Source organism: Triticum urartu, chromosome 7 (genome assembly GCF_003073215.2).
Source record: "Triticum urartu cultivar G1812 chromosome 7, Tu2.1, whole genome shotgun sequence".
NCBI lineage: Eukaryota > Viridiplantae > Streptophyta > Magnoliopsida > Poales > Poaceae > Triticum > Triticum urartu.
This window is the reverse complement of record NC_053028.1, coordinates 140,836,621-140,844,287: the sequence shown is the minus strand read 5'-3', so window position 1 is coordinate 140,844,287 and position 7,667 is coordinate 140,836,621.

Below are 7,667 nucleotides of genomic sequence, written 5' to 3'. Positions count from 1 at the left end.
ATTTGAATTCTTTGATATTTGTTTGAATCACAAGTTTGTGATTAACTTTACTTTTTCCAGTTTTTTTTGTTTTTTGCATTATTTATTTTCTTTTGTTTTTTGCATTTTTTAATTCTTTTTGCTTTTAGGTAAAAAAATTATAAACTTTCTGTTAGTGCCATCAGTTTTAGAAAAAATTATGAACTTTTTGTTAGTGCCATTAGTTTTCAAATTTGAATAGTTAAAATTTGAATAATGGTATTACAAGGGCCGAACCATAAGACATGAAAGCATTTCAAATGAACTCTGAAAAAGTTGAAAGTTGGCATGGTATCATAATTTCACCCACATAGCATGTGCATGTACAAAACGGACAATGGTAGCATGTTCGTGTGTTACAAAGTTGGCATGGTATCATCATAATAGTTGCGGGAGAAAGTCTTCACTTTTTCTTCGCTTGTGTCATTTGCTTATTGCGCCGTAACCATGGATAATCTTCATTGTTTATCAGGATGCTTGGGTCAGCCTTGACATTGAAGGGAGGAATTTCATGAAACTTTTCATAATCTTCAGACATGTCTGTCTTGCCTTCCACTCCCAGGATGTCCCTTTTTCCTGAAAGAACTATGTGGCGCTTTGGCTCATCGTATGATGTATTTGCTTCCTTATCTTTTCTTTTTCTCGGTTTGGTAGACATGTCCTTCACATAGATAACCTGTGCCACATCATTGGCTAGGACGAACGGTTCGTCAGTGTACCCAAGATTTTTCATATCCACTGTTGTCATTTCATACTGTGGGTCTACCTGTACCCCGCCGCCTGACAGATTGACCCATTTGCACTTAAACAAAGGGACCTTAAAATCAGGTCCATAGTCAAGTTCCCATATGTCCACTATGTAACCATAATATGTGTCCTTTCCGCTCTCGGTTGCTGCATCAAAGAGGACACCGCTGTTTTGGTTGGTGCTCTTTTGATCTTGGGCGATCATGTAAAATGTATTCCCATTTATCTCATATCGTTTGTAAGTCAATACAGTCAAAGATGGTCCCCTGGACAACAAGTAGAACTCATCACAAATAGTGTTGTCACCTCTGAGACGTGTTTCCAACCAACTGCTAAAAGTCCTGATGTGTTCACATATAATCCAGTCGTCGCACTGCTCCGGGTGTTTGGAGCGCAGACTGTTCTTGTGTTCATCGACATACGGGGTCACCAAGGTAGAGTTCTATAGAACTGTGTAGTGTGCTTGAGACCAAGAATATCCGTCCCTGCATATTATTGAGTCTCTTCCAAGAATGCCTTTTCCAGTCAGTCTCCCCTCATACCGCGATTTAGGGAGACCTATCTTCTTAAGGCCAGGAATGAAGTCAACACAAAACCCGATAACATCCTCTGTTTGATGGCCCATGGAGATGCTTCCTTCTGGCCTAGCGCGGTTACAGACATATTTCTTTAGGACTCCCATGAACCTCTCAAAGGGGAATATATTGTGTAGAAATACAGGCCCCAGGATGACAATCTCGTCGACTAGATGAACTAGGACGTGCGTCATGATATTGAAGAAGGATGGTGGGAACACCAGCTCGAAACTGACAAGACATTGCGCCACATCACTCCTTAGCCTTGGTACGATTTCTGGATCGATCACCTTCTGAGAGATTGCATTGAGGAATGCACATAGCTTCACAATGGCTAATCGGACGTTTTCCGGTAGAAGCCCCCTCAATGCAACCGGAAGCAGTTGCATCATAATCAGTGGCAGTCATGAGACTTTAGGTTCTGAAACTTTTTCTCTGGCATATTTATTATTCCCTTTATATTCGACGAGAAGCCAGTCGTGACCTTCATACTGAGTAGGCATTCAAAGAAGATTTCTTTCTCTTCTTTCGTAAGAGCGTAGCTGGCAGGACCTTTATACTGCTTCGGAGGCATGCCGTCTTTTTCGTGCAAACGTTGCAGGTCCTCCCATGCCTCAGGTGTATCTTTTGTCTTCCCATACACGCCCAAGAAGCCTAGCAGGTTCACGCAAAGGTTCTTCGTCACGTGCATCATGTCGATTGAAGAGCGGACCTTTAGGTCTTTCCAGTAGGGTAGGTCCCAAAATATAGATTTCTTCTTCCACATGGGTGCGTGTCCCTCAGCGTCATTCGGAACAGCTAGTCCACCGGGACCCTTTCCAAAGATTACGTAGTGTAAATCATTGACCATAGCAAGTACGTGATCACCGGTACGCATGGCGGGCTTCTTCCAGTGATCTGCCTCGCCTTTGAAATGCTTGCCTTTCTTTCGACATTGATGGTTGGTCAGAAGAAATCGACGATGGCCCAGGTACATATTCTTCCTGCATTTGTCCAGGTATATACTTTTAGTGTCATCTAAACAGTGCGTGCATGCGTGGTATCCTTTGTTTGTCTGTCCTGAAAGGTTACTGAGAGCGGGCCAATCGTTGATGGTCACGAACAACAACGCCTTAAGGTTAAATTCCTCCTGTCTGTGCTCATCCCACGTACGTACACCATTTCCATTCCATAGCTGTAAAAGTTCTTCAACTAATGGCCTTAGGTACACATCAATGTTGTTGCCGAGTTGCTTAGGGCCTTGGATGAGAACTGGCATCATAATGAACTTCCGCTTCATGCACATCCAAGGAGGAAGGTTATACATACATAGAGTCACGGGCCAGGTGCTGTGATTGCTGCTCTGCTCCCCGAAAGGATTAATGCCATCCGCTCTTAAAGCAAACCATACATTCCTTGGGTCCTTTGCAAACTCATCCCAGTACTTTCTCTTGATTTTTCTCCACTGCGACCCGTCAGCGGGTGCTCTCAACTTCCCATCTTTCTTTCAGTTCTCACTGTGCCATCGCATCAACTTGGCATGCTCTTCGCTTCTGAACAGACATTTCAACCGTGGTATTATAGGAGCATACCACATCACCTTCGCAGGAACCCTCTTCCTGGGGGGCTCGCCGTCAACATCACCAGGGTCATCTCATATGATCTTATACCGCAATGCACCGCATACCGGGCATGCGTTCAGATCCTTGTATGCATCGCGGTAGAGGATGCAGTCATTAGGGCATGCATGTATCTTCTCCACCTCCAATCCTAGAGGGCACACGACCTTCTTTGTTGCGTATGTACTGTCGGGCAATTTGTTATCCTTTGGAAGCTTCTTCTTCAATATTTTCAGTAGCTTCTCAAATCCTTTGTCAGCCACAACATTCTCTGCCTTCCACTGCAGCAATTCCAGTACGGTACTGAGCTTTGTGTTGCCATCTTCGCAATTGGGGTATAACCCTTTTTTGTGATCCTCTAACATGCGATCGAACTTCAGCTTCTCCTTTTGACTTTCGCATTGCGTCCTTGCATCGACAATGACCCGGCGGAGATCATCATCATCGGGCACATCGTCTGGTTCCTCTTGATCTTCAGCAGCTTCACCCGTTGCAGCATCATTGGGCACATCGTCTGGTTCCTCTTGATCTTCACCAGCTCCCCCCATTGCAGCATCACCGTATTCAGGGGGCACATAGTTGTCATCGTACTCTTCTTCTTCGCCATCTTCCATCATAACCCCTATTTCTCCGTGCCTCGTCCAAACATTATAGTGTGGCATGAAACCCTTGTAAAGCAGGTGGGAGTGAAGGATTTTTCGGTTAGAGTAAGACCTCGTATTCCCACATTCAGTGCATGGACAACATATAAAACCATTCTGCTTGTTTGCCTCAGCCGCATCGAGAAACTCATGCACTCCCTTAATGTACTCGCAGGTGTGTCTGTCACCGTACATCCATTGCCGGTTCATCTGCGTGCATTATATATAATTAAGTGTCCAAATTAATAGAAGTTCATCATCACATTAAAACCAAAGTGCATACATAGTTCTCATCTAACAACATATAGCTCTCCAGAGCATCTAATTAATTAAACCATACATTGAAACTATGTAAAACATTTCAATGCAAAAACAAATGCGGTCATAATCGCAACCAAGGTAACAATTGATCCAACGGCATAATGATACCAAGCCTCGGTATGAATGGCATATTTTCTAATCTTTCTAATCTTCAAGCGCATTGCATCCATCTTGATCTTGTGATCATCAACGACATCCACAACATGCAACTCCAATATCATCTTCTCCTCCTCAATTTTTTTTATTTTTTCCTTCAACAAATTGTTTTCTTCTTCAACTAAATTTAACCTCTCGACAATAGGGTCGGTTGGCATTTCTGATTCACATACATCCTACATAAATAAAATCTATGTCACGTTGGTCGGCATAATTTTCATAAACAATAAATGAACAAATAGTTATAAAGATAATATATATACCACATCCGAATCATAGACAGGACGAGGGCCGACGGGGGTGGATACCAAAACCATCGCACTATATAAGATGCAATAATAAAAGTAAGAATACAAGTATCTATGTAAACATACAAGTAAGAATATTTTTCCTTTCAGAAAGAAGATAAGAACAAGAGGCTCACCACGGTGGTGCCAGCGATGAGCTCGGCGCGGGTGATCGACGACGGTGAAGACGGGGACGGGGCGTGATGGACCGCTAAACCTAGACAAATATTATGGAAAATGGAGCTTGGAGGTCGAGCTTGGAGAGGAGAAAGCTTAAGTAGTGTGGCTCGGGCATTCCATCGAACACCTTGTGTGCATAGGAGGTGAGCTAGAGCACCACCAAGCCCTCTCCCCCTCGGCCAGAGAAAAACAGAGCACTGGGGTGCTCTGCTCGCGAGCGAGGGGTATATATAGGCACCTCATTGGTCCCGGTTGGTGACATGAACCGGGACTAAAAGGGAGCCTTTGGTCCCGGTTCAAGCCACCAACCGGGACCAATGGTGGTGGGCCAGGAGCGAGGCCCATTGGTCCCGGTTCATCCCACCAATCGGGACCAAAAGGTCCAGATGAACCGGGACCAATGGCCCACGTGGCCCGGCCGGCCCCCTTGGCTCACGAACCGGGACCAATGCCCCCATTGGTCCCGGTTCTGGACTGAACCGGGACTAATGGGCTGACCCGGCCTGGACCAAAGCCCCGTTTTCTACTAGTGGTTACATATCATATATGCATACATTTGTTAGTTATATACGTTTTGCAGGGGGTATATGCAGTTGTTTAAAGTTACTACACGGGGTCTGCATCATGCATGTATGCGAGATCACTTAGCTATGAAGTAACTATATATTTCATGCATAGATGGTCAATTTGTTGGACCTTTTTATAGGATCTTATTTGATAAAGAATCGATAGTTGTCTAATGCTTGGTACAATGTGTTGGACCTTTTGTAGCATATTTTTCTTTCCACTGGTCAACCCACATAGGAAGTTTTTTATATGATCCTCCAAATAAATGGCTTCGTTTTTTGGAGATAGCTCACCACATGGATAAAAAGTCGTCATGATCTAGAATTTAGTTCAAATTTGTGCCACCGAGAAAATCATGGAGTCTTAATATTAGTTTTGCATAGGACTCTTACTTGGCGGATAAGGAGCGCATGTCTATTTTATACATAAGAAATAGTATGTGGAATCCATAACTGGCCGAATATTATATAAAAATTAATATATGTATTAATAATTAACTTTTATAAAACACACTAATGTGGAATAAATAATTTTAAAATAAAAAATTGATATCCATTCTATATAATTTTTTATGCTGCGATGGAGGACCAATGTGAATAGAACATGATCAGATGTATGAGTTTCTTGGATATATTAACATGCATGAGCTCCATAGCATAAAAACATATGTAGGTCACCACCACAAAATATCCACGAAGATGACATGCATGAGTTAATGTTCAGACGTGATTTCATACCAGTCAGGAGCGACAAAAATTGGTGTATTTTGAAATAATAATAAAAAATATGAGTGTACAAAAATGAAGTACAAGGCAAGCATAATACCGTGTATGAATTTTGGAAGCATAACCGTGTTGTGGCTACAAAACTATGGAAGGCAAATGTCATGCACATAATGAGCCATGTCAGTTACGCAAAAAGAATATAATTTATGCAAAAAGATTATAAGATGATGAAAAAGGGTATGATAAGAAAGGACAAGTTGTGGCGAGATTGAGTATAGGTAAATTTTAACAGTTTCAACAAATATATAGTTAAATTACATTGCTTTAGAAGGGCTGGTGACATATAAAATTAGATTAAGATGGACATGCATGAAAGCAAATAAAATAAATAATATTGTAGGAGTAAAAATTTAAAATGCGACCAATAATGAGTAGAGAAAATGGCAAATGCTTAAGTACAAACTAAATGCATTATAATTTATGGATAGATCCCCATGGACGTGGAGTGGAAGAAAGGAAGTCATACACCGCTCTATGTTGCTCACAAGGAAAAAAACATAACTCCATTGTTTTGAATGGCATATACATATATCAGTACCATTTATCCTTTTGTTTTGATTTAGAAAGGTTCTTCATACAATCCAATGCACTAAAATGGAATGACCTTCTTCCAAAAAAAGAAAAAAGAAACTTTGTATGAAAGTTCTCAAGATATAAATTTTGGGTACTATACTCTTCTGTCATTTTTTATTCTTTCAAATCACATATTAGTACTAATATATCAGTGAACTATAAGGTAAACCTAGCCGCACAATTGTGCGGGCCACCCATCTAGTTATATAAGAATCTAGAATCTTGATCTGCCTATTATAGTGACAACACAAGTAATAAGATGAAATTATATGTTGTTTTTGCTATAAGCTGGAAAGAGAATGCAAACTGCCCTTTTGCAGAAAACTGAGGCGTGAATCCTCTCCGCCCTACTTGCACATGCCTTTCGCCCCAAATTTGATTATTTAGATGGCATGTTAACATTTTTCTTTCTGTATATCATCTTTGCCAGGTTGACTTGACTATTGTCTTCCTACACTGACCATGTCCTTACAACAAAGCCTATGATGCAAGGTGTAGACCCTCTATTCTCACAAACCCTAGCTTTGAAAAGGGTGAGGTGTTGTTTAGGGTTCCCTACCACATTCAACATTTTGCATAGCCTTCCTGATGTGGTTGGCATAAGGCCTATTTTTGCAAACCCTAAGCTTTGCAATGTGGCCTTTGTCGAAGATGAAGAGCGAATGTTAACTAGGGCAAACTAGATAGATGACCTAATTATTGCGTGCTTCAGAAGGCACATTAATTGACAATACATCCGATGTTATCGAATAACCAATATGAGGAACATCTCTAAACCTAAGACATGGAGGGATGTGAACTTTCTTTTCACACTTGGGAGGGGTGTGAACTCTACTTACCCTAGCCTCCTACATTGAATCCTTCGCAAGAGATAAAAATGGAGCATTAATGATGGTAGACCCTATAGATGGCCTGATTATTATACATGTCAATTATACACGTCAGAGGAAGCATCCGTTGTCAATACAACAACCACTTCTTAACTACCAATACAAGTAATGTCCCTCTAAACCTAAGCACGAGTGTGAGCTATATAATTACCCTAGTCTCCTCTATTGAGGCCTTCACCAAAGAAGGAGCTTTAGTGATGGCAGACTAGATTGATGGTCTAATTATTGTTTGTGTTAAAGGAAACGTGAATTGAGATGTTAGCTAGATCAGAGATCTCTTTCCTCCTCCACAAGAAAAGCTCTTGTCCTTCCGTCGGTGCCGCCAGCGG